Below are 16306 nucleotides of genomic sequence, written 5' to 3'. Positions count from 1 at the left end.
AATAGGAAGACCACTAAAGTATAATATGATGGAAGAAGAAGATATTGAAGAATTTGTAGTGCCTTCCCTAGTTTGCATTTTTGTTATCATTGCCAAACTCTTTCTTGTTGAATTTTCTATTAATTGAGTCTAATTAAAATATTTAATTAATTATTTAATTAAATGGAAAATTCTTATGATATTTTAATATTTTATTTTATTTTATTAATTTGGAAATTAATTAAATAAAAGAATTAACTTCGGAGATGAAAGTTATAAGTTTAAATTTGGAATGTGACAATATTTATTTAATTTAATAATAATATATTTAGAGTTCATTTTTAAATAAATGCTAAATAATATTATTATTTAAGTTAATATATATTTTATCAATTAAGTTTCAAAAAGAAATTTAAAAGTGGAAAAGATATTAAAATTATTAAAAGATTCTAGATCACATGATGCGTGCATGTGATTAAAATATATTAAGATAAAAACAAGTGGATTTAATAAAGTGAGTGCATGAGATTTAAAATTAATAAATTAATTTTTAAAAATCCAAGTAAATATTAAATAAATTAATGTGTATTATTTTAATACTTATTCACATAGGAGTATGTGAACCCTTGTGAGTTGTCATGTTGACAACACATGAGTTTGCACTCTAATTATGCATGTTTTGTCTAAACTTAAGAGATAGCACATTATTTGAGCACATGGATTCTAGACAACTCATCATGTTTATCTTCTTAAAGTGGAAGTTATGTGCTTAGTTGTCATGCTTATCTCCTAGTTCTTCCTAGACACATTCTAGATGCATCCTAGAGGCCTTTATATATAGGCTCTCCTAGTGGGTTTGGACAAGCTCATATGCTTCGACATCCTCATATACTTCTACAAGCTCATATACTTTGACATCCTCATATGCTTCTACAAGCATTCCTAGTCACTTGGGGGGGGAGTGTGTTTGGTTGTTGGAGGAATTTCAAATGTTGGAGAAGGAAGGAATTTTAGGAAAGGAGAATGTTCTAAAGGGAGGAGCTTCTCTATAATTTCTTGAGGCATACTGAATTAACATCAGTGTCTAGGTAGGCACTCATGATTATTTACATATTTTATTATGCCCTTTCTCTCTTCTTGTCTTCATGGTGTCAACTAAATGACTGCTTGGATAATTTTTGTGATCAATGTTTTATATTGTGGAAACCTGGGTATGCATGTTGTTTCTTTCTTTGTGCGAAGAAATCAAGGAAAATCCAATTAGAAAACCCTCGTTCACTTGATGAAGAAATTATAATTAACTCAAGTATGGGTTCAAATCAAAATAGAATTGAGAATTAAATTTGGCTAGGGTTTGAAGGAAAAAGGAAATTCTAAAATGAGAAATTTGCATAGTTGATAGTGATTCTTCTATCAGGCTATACCTGCAAAGTATATTAAAAGAAAATAATTATATATATATATATATATATATATATATATACATATACATATATATATATATATATATATATATATATACATACATACATATAAGAATTTTAAAAAATAATAATATATATATATATATATATATATATATATATATACATACATATAAGAATTTTATATATATATATATATATATATATATATATATATACTAATTGGGTAGGGGAGGGTTTTACCCACCCCTACCCCCCTTACCTTCGACCGACAGCTTATGTAGCCATACCTATTGCTCATAGCAGTGCTACAATAGTAGCAATCAAAGACTACTATAGCTATAGAACGACTACAATAGTAGCCACAAGGCTGTAGTTCTTTACTTTTAAAGGCACAGGGGCTATAAACATGGTTTATTAAAGTTTTTTTTTGGTTATTAAATTTTAATTTAATTTAAGATTTAATAACATTTATTATAATTTACCATATTAATACAATATAATAAAAGTTGTTATAGTTAAATAATGTATTTAACTGTTAATAATTTATTAAAATAAATTTATGATAAATAATCAAATGATATGTAATCAATTAAATTTATAAACAATAGCTAAATATGAGATTTATTTTTGAAGATTGTTCAAATTTTGAGTGAGTAGAAATACAATTATTGGGGATTCATATAATTATTAGTAATCCCAATTTTCTTTAGTAATAAGTTGTGGAATTATTTGTGATAATACAATAATTAATAGGTGAAGAGTAATGATTGGATTAAACAATCTCAAGAGATATGAGATGAAATGTTGAACTAGTTATTAAATAATGTTATTGAGTGATTTTAAACAATAGTTATCCTTATATCACGTGGAATATTAATGCAACGAAATATAGATAATTATTTATTGACTGATTTTCATTGAGTTATTAATAAAGTCATGTAATTATTAATTAATTTAATTAATTGTAAAAATTAATTAAATTTAATTAATAATTAAGTTAGGCAATGGAGTTTAATTTGAATGAAATTGTAAATTAATTATTTGAGAATTGAAAGGTATTATTCTATTAATTTGAATAAGCAATTACCTTTGATTTCTATTCAAATCCATTATGGATAATTGTACCCACCATTCAAAATAAGAATAGGATTTACTTGTAGGGTGAAGAGAGTATCTCTTTACCTGAAATATACTTTAAATTGGAAATGGGAGTTATGAATATTTAATAGGTAACTTGAAATTTTATTTCCTAGTTGGAATTACAAACTTCTAGAAAAGTTTAATTAAGATAAGTTAATGTATGAGATTATTTAGTGGAATTTGGATTTACCTTAAAAATGATGATATTGACCTTAGTAAAATCAAAGTTTTACTTAATGGAAGAACATTCATTATTACGATAATTATTTATCCTTTGATTATTCTCAGGAAATAGCTTTAATATAAATGGGAGACACTTCTTAGAACTAAGGGAGTTATTATTAGTTATTAGTAACATTGATTTTAGTAAAATGATTTTATTAAAAGTCAATGGGAACTAGTTCAATGATTTGAATAAGTAAATAATTATTTTCTGATTATTTTATAAAATCCTTTTAAAATAATGGAGGGATAATTCTATGTTTTATTCAAAGAGATACATGGGTTAACTTGGAGATTAAACAAAAAATCTTATACACTTGAAATATACTTGAAACAAAAACTAAAGCCACAATAAAAACTTTTGTTTGTATCTTATTCTTCATGCTATCCATGTTTGGGGTTTGGGTGGTCTTAAAGTGTTGACCAGTTAGGATGTATACCAGAGTCTTGGAAGTTATGCAAATGTGATGACATGCTCTATGATTTATGTGGTTTATTGATTGTTATTGCTTTCCATTCTTCTTGTGTGAAGCTGAGGTGTATGTTATGAAATACTTGACTTAACCATTTTTGAGTTATCGATCAATCATACTTGGATTACTTTCCAGTCACCATGATGCGAATGAAGTGTTGATTTATTCTTGATGTTGTAATGTTGTGATTTATCATTGATATGGATATTGAGATTTATTTTGGAATACTATACGGTTGCTCGATGAGGACCAATGGATATTGTGATTATCATTGTGTAATGACCCCTTTTTAGGGTCATTCATTTTTGCTACTTTTCCTTTCTTTATTTATATCTTTTGCCATGTTTTCTCTAATATAACTTTATTATGTATGCAGTCTGTAATGCTTCAACAATGGTGAGCCATGTATTTTGATGTACAATTGGATCTGAATACTTATACCACTATTAATGTGTTGTCGTTCCATCTCTCTGTCCTATAGTCAATTGTTGACTTAACATTCTCCATATATAATATTTGAATAGGCATAGTGAACCATTTCCTTTGCTTGTTATGCTTGTTGCCTTGATTAATTAACAACAAAATAAGTGGATCAGTTATTGTGAGCTGATAATGTACTACCTAAGGTAATCTCATTGACTTATAAAATAATCAAGTGCCAATAAGTATTCATTACTTGTGACATTTTAATTACTTATAATAATCATATGGATTAACATAAGTAATTGTTACAATCATGAATTACTTATTTATCCACAGCACAACAGTGACACCCAACCATGGATTAATGATGCCATCTTTGAAAATGTTATTGAAGTATGTTGTCGTATGGATACATCCATACATGTTAGAATGATCAAGTGATACATCATTGTAGCATGTAAGTATATATACATATATCAATGATACCAAAATGAATTTCATCATAGACATATCAATGATCTCAAGATGACACGATGATGTAAGATGTAGCCATATATGCATATGTATATGCCCATTAATGCACGTGTGTGCATGTGTACCTTTGTATATGTGATTTTGTAGGCATGTAACTATGTTGCATGTCCATTTCATAATATAATATCATTAATCATTTATTTATATATTTTTATACTATCATAATAATAATTATATATCAATATTATATAATAATGCTTGATGCACTACTATTAATATTTATATATTCAATATTTATTTAATAACAATGTACACAATTTATTAATAACATTATTGTTATTATTATGTGTATAATTGATATCTTGATTACCTTACTAATATTATCAATCTTTTATTTATTATTATATTTTAATACTTTTATCATATTATAATTATAATGTAATATCATATTGTATGATAATAACATTATTATTATTATTATTTTATTTATTAATAATGATTTGACCTTTAATATTACCTTATTACCTTAGTAGCGTATTATTATATCAATAATATATTATTATTTATCATTTAATAATATATTATACCATTAATAATATATCAATATTTCGTTTAACATTTCAGAAATAATATATTTATTTATTCATAATAATTTACTTAAATTACTCAAATTAGGGGACATGACACATTGATACCTTAAATTGCTAATAAAGAACTGTTGTGCTCATGATTATCAATGGATGCTTTTCAGTTGCTCATGGAGATTTGATGTTCTTATTGTGGATTATCTTTTTCTATTTTTCTAGTCACTTGTATAGGACTGAAGTGATTTTGTGATTTATGATTCCATTAGCCTAGGTAGGTTATCTACTTGTAGTGTCAGGAAGTGGCTTGCAATGGGGGTAGGGGCCGTAAGTGGCTGCCAGGGTAACTCATTGTAATTTATTTAATAAGTGAAAACATTTACACTAAATGGGGATTAAAATGAACCTAATAAGATAATTGTATGTTCTCACCCATGCCTTGAGTGCTAGTATAGACTAGGATGGGAGTATAGAGAACACATGGTTATGACCTTGCATTCCATAGTATGCCTCATCAGTACGAGAAGATACTAGTGGCTGCATAGGGATCACTAGGGGGCCCGGGTCTATTGAGATACTACTAGGGTAACTCTAGTGTGATTCATGTGATGACTCTTTCCTGCTTACATATTAGGTTTCCTAAGTGTCTTGTGTGCCTCTGGGTATAGGTGTCGACCCTTTATATTGGAACTTTTGAGTTAGCATACTTTTAGGATTTCCTAAACTTAGAGAGTATTTTGGGCTATGTGATTTGATAACCTATTTGGGACTTGAGATAATTTCCTTAACGTGGTGGGAGTGGGCCATTTAGGTTCCATGCGGTCAGGTGGTAGTGCTTTTTCACTCTTACCATTTGAGATTTGTCCGTAGACACCATGGTTGGAACATTCTTTGTTGGCATTTATCTTCATTATGTTCTTGGATCTTATGATGGATGTTATTTACTAGTATGATTCTCTATATCGATAATTAGCATGTGATAGATGATGTTATCTATTTTGTAGGATCATCTTAAGCTTTATTCTTGCATGTTAGATTTCTTTATGCATATGTTGTAGCAGATTATATTTCCTTCTGCATATGTTGTAGTATGTTTTAGGAGTGAAATCTCTACTATGATAATGCTGATGATCTCTTTGGTGACTTGGTATGTTATGTGTGGAGGGATGGATAAGGCCCATGATGGTCTAATGATGCTATTGATGGTTGAGAAGAACTGCGCATTTAGATTAGTTGTGTTTTATGATGTATAGATATCTTTTATGATGGTTGTTATATCTTTATTGTTGGATGGATGTATCATGTATGTTAATAGTTTCATTTACTTTATTGTATCTTGTATCATGGATTCAATTAGGATGATGTATCTTTATTTTTACATATGTTTAATCTTTTAAGCTTTTCAGACCCTGTGACATGTACAGTGGATGATTGAGTATTCCAAATTTAATTGCCAAGAGGCATTCAAAAAAAAAGTATATTATGGACATTGGACCTTTTAATTATTCTTTTATGTGGATGTGGTAGTTGTTAGACTCAATATTAATTAGATTAAATGTGACTCAATGTCTTAGGATCCTTAAGGAATGTAACCTATTATATATGCTTATAGTTGATTGTATGTTATTACTTCTGCTACTATGTGTTTGATATGAATGGTTTATCTTTCTTGTTTTAAAAAAAAATTGTTTAGAAAACTTAGTAAAAATTTAGGTTAATTCTTTTGGATCCCTTAGCAAGGCATTACATCTGGTATTAGAGCTCGAGTTTCTACATTGGGAGCTCTGGGTAAATTGGAATGCCACTAGTTGTTAACTAGTTGAACAAAAAAAAAACTTTGAACTATCATGTGTATCTCTTTCAAATTGAAACTTGAAACTAGTTGAATTGAAACTTAAAATGTAACTTGCATATTTTTCATACTTCAACACTTAGGTTTCAAACCTAAAATTATACTGAAACTTAAACATGGGCAAAACTGAAAATTGAAACTTATTCTATTTTGAAACCATGCAACTTTCATCTATTCTTTAAAGTAGTATTTCTTTGATCATCTTTGCAAGCATTAAATGTTGATCCTTTTTTTGGAGTGTTTAGGGAATCTATTTCATTATTTTTTTTAAGGATGAATGTTGGATCAATGTGGTTTTCGGTTTACTATTAAACCAAAATCATATTGTTGTAAGCATGTTGTAGTGTCCTCAATGGAGTCATATACTCCTACAAGGGGAAAGGGTTCAACTGGACCTATACAGTGAGTTCTTCAATATTACCATTCTTGTAGGCTTCCAGGAGTAAGCCTAATTCTAGGTGGGGTGGATGTAGTGCTTGCCCTAGTTCGCATTTTTGTTATCATTGCCAAACTCTTTCTTGGTGAATTTTCTATTAATTGAGTTTAACTAAAAGATTTAATTAATGATTTAATTAAATGGAAAATTATTATGATATTTTAATATTTTATTTTATTTTATTCCTTGGAAGACCATGTAGTCTTACTACCTCTCTGAAAACAAGTCTGCAATATGGATAACATCATGAGTTTTGTGGCATGGAATGAAATGTGCCATTTTGGAGAATCTATGAACCACCACAAATACTGAGTCATTACCCCTTTGTGTCCTTGGCAATCCAAGAACAAAATCCATACTTATGTCCTCCCATGGCTTTGATGGAATAGGCAATGGCTGATATAGTCCAGTATTGTGGCTAAATCCCTTGGCCACTTGACAAACCTAGCAACTCTGTACAAACTTCTTCACATCTTGTGAAATCTAAGGCCAAAAATAATGTTCTCTAAGAATGGAAATGGTCTTATCTCAACCAAAATGTCCTGCCATCCCTCCACTATGTTTCTTCTTAATCAGATTTTCCCTCATGGAACTCCTTGGAATGCATAATTGACTGCCCTTGAATAACATACCATTTTGAATCAAATAGTCCAACCCCTTAGTTCTATCTACAGCAACAGGCTCTTTACAAGCTTTCCATGCTTCAAAAAAATCAAAATCCTCAAGGTACAAATTCTTGAGTTCATCAAACCCAACTACTTCAACCTACATTACTATAAGCAACAACTATCTCCTGCTTAGTACATCTGCAACCCTGTTAGATTTTCCACTTCTATGCTTCAACACAAATGTATAGCTCTGCAAGAACTCTACCCACTTAATAGGCCTCTGATTCAATTTACCTTGGCTATTTAGGTATTGTAATGCCTAGTGATTAGTATACAAAACAAATTCCCTTGGCAATAAATAATGCCTCCATTTCTTTAAGGCCTAAACTATTGCATAGAACTCTTGTTCATAAACAAAATAGTTCTTCTTTGCATCATTCAATTTTGCACTAAAATATGCAATGGGCTTACCTTCTTGGCTTAATACAGCCCCAATAGCGCTACCACTAGTGTCACAATCCACCTGGAACACCTTTCTAAAATTTGGAAGTGCCAACATAGGCTGTTTTGTCACCTTTTTCTTCAGTAATTCAAAACTTCTCATAGCTGTTGTAGTCCATTTGAACTCTTTTCTATCCCCTATTGTGTCAGTTAGGGGTGCACATATGCCACTAAAATTCTTAATAAACTTCCTGTAAAAACTAACCAGACCATGAAATGATCTTACCTCAGTAGCAGACTTTTGAATAGGCCATTCCAAGATGGGTTTTACCTTCTCTAGATCCATTTTGAGACCTTCAGGTGATATAGCAAACCCCAAATAGACAAACTCCCTTTTTGCAAAGATACACTTCTTCAGATTAATTAACAATTTCTCTTCCCTTAACCTTTCAAGGACACTATGAATATGCAATAAATGTTCTTCCAAAGTCTTGCTGAAAATTAAAATATCATCCAAATAGACAATAAAAAATTTTCCTAAGAACTTCTTAAGTACCTCATTCATAAGCCGCATGAAGGTGCTTGGTGTGTTCATCAATCCAAAAGGCATGACTAACCTGTTGGAAAATGAAGATGGGATAACTGAGAGGGGAGGGGTGAATCAGTTACCCCAAAAACATATTCAACAGTCCCAAAGATGCCTTAAACTTAGTTGCTGCTGCTACTTGGTAAACACATAAATTGCTGCTTAAAACTAGATAGATGTTTAGTTAATTTATTAAGCATTTACTGAAATAAGAAACCATGCAAAAGAAAGCAATCATGAACACAGTAGACACCATATTTACGTGGAAACCCAATATGGGAAAAACCACCAGCAACTAGTCATTAATTTTTACTCTTCTGAAGTGAGCCCTGTTAGGAGCCAACCCTGTTAAAGGTTACAAAACACACTGTTAGGTGTGACCCTGTTAGAGGATTTAATCACCCTGTTAGGAGTGGCCTTGTAAGAGGTCTTTAGAAAAATTCAATTGAATTGCCATCCTGTTAAAGGATTTATGGAATGGTTGTTAAACCAAATCTGTTAGGAGATTTTGGAATCACTGTTACAATGGTTAGAAAGCAACAATGAATGATCTGAAAATACATGCAACTTATCTTGCTGAATACAGATCTCAGTTTAGCTCCACAAGATCCTTACTGATTAAATATATCTTTGCAGCTCCAAGATTTCCTTCTGCTCAACTCTGCTTAGGCACACACAAGTCTCTTCATTTCATTTCTTTGCACTATTCGTATACACTCTTTTTCCACACTTTTCGCATCTTGAGCCTCTCTTTATATACTATACATGATATCAGGTCAGCCCAACCAACTTGACAAAACATATTCCAAAAGTCGGCTTGAACTAATAATCAAAATAAAATTCTTCACTGGTCGACTCTGCTTAAAAAAAAACTGCTTCCTGTGTTAACCGGTAGAGCTCGGTAAAAACTACAGTTACCAAGGAATTCAGTAAACCTGCCACTTCCTTTGGAAACTGACTAGTCTCGGTAAAAGCTGTCTTCGATTACCGAGTGAGCTCAGTGAAAACTAAGCTTTCCTTAGCTTACCGTGCAAACTCGGTTAACACTAACCGTTCGCTACAAAATCCTTTGATACCCGAGTGATCTCGGTAAGAACTAAACTTTCCTTAGCTTACCGTGCGAACTCGGTTATCACTAACTCTCTGTGTGACATAGAGGAACGCTCGATATACACTGCAAAAGGCTTTACCGACCGACTGAGCTTGGTAGACTCTTGTCTGATAACTGATATGGCATTTGTGTAACATCAAAGACAATACACAATTACTTAATTGTATCCAAAAATCTCCCTCTTTGGCATTGATGGCAACACAACATGTCATAGCAGAAATGAAATTTGAAAGCAAGTCTACAGCAACACAACACAATTAACAATTCTCCCTCTAAGATAGAGAACTCTCCCTCTTACAGTAATCTCCCTCTGTGAAGAAATTACATAATCAAATTTTAGAAAAGATATGACAGTAAAAATCTCCCTCTTTGACAACACATGCCAAAGACAATCCAATTTCAATGAATTTCATTGTACCTTTAGTACTGATTCATATGCAATATTTCCTTGATTTGCTACATCAACTGATGATTGTTCAATTTTGTAAGAGTTGATGCATCACTAAAACTTATTTTTAGTGAACTTCAGATAGGGGAATAACCCCTAACTTACCTCTGAGATACAAAAATGCATCCTTAGGTAAAGGCTTTGTGAATATGTCAGCAATCTGTTCTTTTGTATGGACATATTCCAATCTGATTTCCTTGTCCTGCACCAATTCTGTGACAAAGTGATACTTGATTGCAATGTGCTTAGTATTAGAATGCATTACTGGATTTTTAGATATGTTGATTGTGCTTGTATTATCACAAAACATGATGACTAGTTCCTTGATTTCCATCTTCATGCCTCGTAGCAATTGTTTGAACCAAACAATATTAGAACAGTTTACTGCTGCAGCAACATACTCTGCCTCTGCTATTGATTGAGCTGTACAATTTTGCTTTTTGCTTGTCCAAGAAACCAACCTATTTCCAAGAAAGAATGCACCTCCACTTGTGCTTTTTCTGTCGTCAAGGTTTCCTGCCCAATCAGCATCAGTAAACACTTTTAAGTCTAGGTTTCCTCCAAATTTATACCATAATCCATAATCTTCAGTTCCTTTCAGATATCTCATTATTCTCTTGATTGCCATCATGTGATTTTCTCTTGGTTTGGCTGAAAATCTTGCCACAATTCCAACTGCAAGAGCAATATCTGGCCTAGTATGAACTACATATTGCAACTTTCCAATCATAGATCTGTACAATGTCTGGTCTATTTCCTTTGAATCGTCTTCTTTGGTAAGTTTTAGTCCAGTACACATGGGAGTTCCAACTGGTTTACAGTCTTCCATACCAAACTTTTTCAATATCTCTTTGATGTATTTTTCTTGAGTGATATAGATGCCATTCTTTTTCTGCTGAATTTGAAGTCCAACAAAGAATTTGATTTCACTGAACATTGACATTTCAAATTCCTTGCTCATTTGTTCTGAAAATTCTTTGCAAAGATCATCATTCCCTGTGAAAATAGTATCATCTACAAATATTTCTGCCAGGACAATCTTATTTTCTGGTCTTTCCTTGATATACAAACTACTGTTATCATTATTTTTTTGAAATCCAATTTGAATAAGATGGCTATGCAATCTTTCATACCATGCTCTAGGGGCTTGTTTCAGACCATACAATGCCTTGTGCAATTTGCAAACCATGTTCCTTTTATCTGGATCTATAAAACCTTGAGGTTGTTCAATGTAGACCTCTTCATCCAGTATACCATTTAGAAATGCTGACTTGACATCCATCTGATAAACTTTAAATCCTTTGTAAGCAGCATATGCTAATAAGGTTCTAACACCTTCCAATCTAGCAACGGGAGCAAAAGTTTCTCCATAATCTATGCCTTCCTCTTGAGAATATCCTTTGCACACTAATCTAGCTTTGTTTCTTGATACTTTACCATTTTCATCCAACTTATTTCTGAAAACCCACTTTGTACCGATTACATTTTTGTCTTTAGGCCTGGGTACAAGAGTCCATGTTTTGTTTTTCTCTATCTGCTCTATTTCTTCATTTATTGCTTCAATCCAATTATCATTTACTAATGTATCTTTGACAGTTCTAGGTTCAAAATCAGCAAGTAAACAAGTACCTTTCAACTTACTTCTTGTGATGGTTCCTTCAGATCTATTTCCAATGATCTGATCTGCTGAATGATTTCTCCTGACATATTTGGCTAGAATAGGTTCTTTTCCTTTTAGATGAATCTTGTCGTTATCTTCTTGCATTTCTCCTTCATGCTCGGTTTGGTCTGGCTCGGTATCAACTGGCTCAGTATGCACATGCTCGGTTACCTCTGGCTTGGTAATCTCTAACTCAATGTTTTCTAACTTGGTAGACGTTGGCTCGGTAGATGTTTCCTGCAACTCGGTTAGTGATGACTCGGTAGAAGAAGGTTTCTGATTCTCAGATGCAGTTTATATTATATCCGGATCACTGAAGACGAATCTTTTGTAATCTTCTGGTTCTTTTCTGCTTTCTTCTTCAGTCTTTTCTGCAAACTCATCAACTTTCACATGTATACTTTCTATGACTTTGTGAGTAGATAAGTTCAAGCATCTATATGCTTTACTCTTGCATGAGTATCAAAGAAATATACCTTCATCACCTTTTACATCAAATTTACCTTTTCTAGATTCTTTCAAGATATAACATTTGCTTCCAAATACTTTCAGATAACTTACATTGGGTTTATAGCCATACCATATTTCATAGGGAGTTTTGAATGAGTCCCTTTTTAACTGTACTCGGTTTAAGGTATGAACTGCTGTACTGATAGCCTCCTTCCAGTATTTGATAGCAACATTCTTTTCTATCATCAAGGTTCTTGCACAATCCATGATGGATCTGTTCCTTCTTTCAGCTATGCCATTTTTTTCAGGAGTACCTGGTGCTGAAACCTGTCTTTTGATTCCTCTTTCAATACAAAAGTTATTGAATTCATGTGAAATAAATTCACCACCTCTGTCTAACCTTAGGCATTTTAATCTTTTCCCTGTTTCTTTTTCTACTCTTGCCAAATACCATTTGAACTTTTCAAATGCTTCTGATTTGTTCCTTAGGTACATGACGGTCATCATTCTTGAATAATCATCAACAAAAAGAATAAAATATTTTTCACCAGTATAGCTTTCAGTTTCAATAGGTCCACATAAGTCAGTATGCACAATTTATAATAAATCTTCAGACTGATAATTTTTGCTTTTGAAACTAGACTTACCCATCTTACCAATTTGACAATTCTTGCATAAACCGACCTCTGGTTTCTTTAAATCAAGAATGCCTCTCACTTTCTTGAATTTGCTTATCTTTACCAGATTGTCAAAATTCACATGACATAACCTTTTATGCCATAACCAATTCTCTTATATTTGAGCAATAAAACATGAATGTTCATCAAGTTCAAGATAGAACAAGTTACCTTTAGTTTGAGTACCAGTTCCAATCAACTTTCCTTTACCGTTCAGCAGTCTTGCTTTGCCTTGGATGAATTCTACTTTGAGTCCATTGTTGAGTAACTGTGCCACACTCAACAAATTGTGCTTTAGGCCTTCTACCCAATAAGCATTATCACATATAAGTTCCTGGGTTAGAGTGATTCTTCCTTTTCCTTTGATGCAACAAGGTTCATTGTTTCCAAATCTTACACTGCCACCATCATACTCTTCAAATTGATCAAACTTTGTTTTATCTCCAGTCATATGATGTGAGCAGTCACTATCAATGATCCATGTATCATTCTTACTTATGTGAGAGATGAGTGCCATTTCTTCATTGTCAGATTCATCTTTTACAGCAATGTAAACAATCTCATCCTCTTCTTCATCATTAGAATCATTAGAATCTTTAGCCATAAAACATGATTTCTTACTTTTATCCTTAAATGATTTAAGATCTTTCTTACTATTCCATTTATTATCTTTCTTTTCATCTTTATCTTTCTTGTTTGGACATCTTGCAGCAATATGACCGACTTCTTCACATGAAAAGCAGATTAGGGGTACTTTACCTCTGTATTTACCTCTTCCTCTTGAATATTTCTTTGCAAGTAGAGCTTCAATTACTTCAAGGTCGCTGTCAGAGCTCTGATCTGATTGATCTTCACTCTCTGACTGAGATTCCTTCTTCTTCTTGCCTTTGTCCTTGAGTGAAAACTTGGCTTCAAATGTAGACTCAATGTTCTTTGCAGCTGGAACATAATTATCAAAATTATCTAGTTCAAATGTTGTCAATCTTCCAACTATGGCCTCTAGGTTTATCTTGTGATTGGCCTCACACCTTCTTTCTTGAATGGCTGATACCCTGATGGCATAAACTAGAAGTAGAGTTCTAAGAACTTTACTTATGACTGTCTCTTCACTGATACTTCCTCCAGAAGCTTTGATAGCACTGACACATGCTTTAATTCTTTCAACATATTTGGCAATGTTTTCATCTTCTTTCATTTTCATCTGATCGAACTGTCCTCTCAGACTTTCAGCTTTGGCACTTCTGACATTGTCATCTCCACCATAGATCTCTTTCAGTCTTTCCCACATTTCATAGGTAGTAGTGCAGTCCTTGACATCATCAAACTCTTCATAACTCAAGGCAGATGCAATATCAATCATCATAATGTTATGAGTCTTCTTTATAGCAATGTCATTGACCGATAATGTACCTGATGGTTCTACATATTTTTCATCAAGATATTTCAGACCAGTGTCAGCAATGGAAGCTAGATGAAGTCTCATTAATCCCTGCCATGCTGAGAAGTTGTTTCGGTTAAGCCTTGGGATTTCCCTCTTGTAAGACATCTTGATCTTTGGCTTAGATCTTTGAAATCTCCTCCTGCAAGCACCAAAGGCTCTGATACCAATTGTTGGAAAATGAAGATGGGATAACTGAGAGGGGAGGGGTGAATCAGTTACCCCAAAAACATATTCAACAGTCCCAAAGATGCCTTAAACTTAGTTGCTGCTGCTACTTGGTAAACACATAAATTGCTGCTTAAAACTGGATAGATGTTTAGTTAATTTATTAAGCATTTACTGAAATAAGAAACCATGCAAAAGAAAGCAATCATGAACACAGTAGACACCAGATTTACGTGGAAACCCAATATGGGAAAAACCACCAGCAACTAGTCACCAATTTTCACTCTTCTGAAGTGAGCCCTGTTAGGAGCCAACCCTGTTAAAGGTTACAAAACACACTGTTAGGTGTGACCCTGTTAGAGGATTTAATCACCCTGTTAGGAGTGGCCTTGTAAGAGGTCTTTAGAACAATTCAACTGAATTTCCACCCTGTTAAAGGATTTATGGAATGGCTGTTAAACCAACTCTGTTAGGAGATTTTGGAATGGTTAGAAAGCAACAATGAATGATCTGAAAATACATGCAACTTATCTTGCTGAATACAGATCTCAGTTTAGCTCCACAAGATCCTTACTGATTAAATATATCTTTGCAGCTCCAAGATTTCCTTCTGCTCAACTCTGCTTAGGCACACACAAGTGTCTTCATTTCATTTCCTTGCACTATTCGTATACACTCTTTTTCCACACTTTTCGCATCTTGAGCCTCTCTTTATATACTATACATGATACCAGGTCGGCCCAACCAACTTGACAAAACATATTCCAAAAGTCGGCTTGAACTAATAATCAAAACAAAATTCTTCACTGGCCGATTCTGCTTAAAAAAAAACTGCTTCCTGTGTTAACCGGTAGAGCTCGGTAAAAACTACAGTTACCGGGGAATTCAGTAAACTGCCACTTCCTTTGGAAACTGACTAGTCTAGGTAAAAGCTGTCTTCGATAACCGAGTGAGCTTGGTGAAAACTAAGCTTTCCTTAGCTTACCGTGCAAACTCGATTAACACTAACCGTTCGCTACAAAATCCTTTGATACCCGAGTGATCTCGGTAAGAACTAAACTTTCTTTAGCTTACCGTGCGAACTCGGTTATCACTAACTCACCATGTGACATACAGGAACGCTCGGTATACACTGCAAAAGGCTTTACTGACCGACTGAGCTTGGTAGACTCTTGTCTGATAACTGATATGGCATTTGTGTAACATCAAAGACAATACAAAATTACCTAATTGTATCCAACATAACCACTCATAAAGACCCTCCTTGGTCTTGAAGGCTATTTTCCACTCATCTGTTTCTCGAATCTGTATCTGGTGATAACCACTCTTGAGATCTATCTTTGTGAAGTACTGAGCTCCACTCAAGCAGTCCATAAGATCATCCATTCTTGGCAAAGGAAACAGATACTTTATGGTTATCCTATTTAAAACTTGAGAGTCTGTACACATCCTCCACTCTCCATCCTTCTTTGGTGCCAGTATTGTAGGTACTGCACATGGACTTAGGCTCTCTCGAATCAAGCCCTTCCTCAGTAGCTCCTAAACCTGTCTATTTAGCTCCTCAGTTTCAGTAGGAGACATCCTATGAGCAACCTTGTTAGGCAAACTAGCTCTTGGGATTAAATCTATCTGATGACTAATTTGCCATACTGGGGGCAATCCTTCTGGAACATTATCAAAGATAATATCTCCAAACTCACCTAGTAAAT

Source organism: Cupressus sempervirens, chromosome 7 (genome assembly GCF_028749045.1).
Source record: "Cupressus sempervirens isolate cs-2001-9-10 chromosome 7, ASM2874904v1, whole genome shotgun sequence".
In the NCBI taxonomy this organism is placed as follows: domain Eukaryota; kingdom Viridiplantae; phylum Streptophyta; class Pinopsida; order Cupressales; family Cupressaceae; genus Cupressus; species Cupressus sempervirens.
This window is presented reverse-complemented; position numbering follows the sequence as displayed.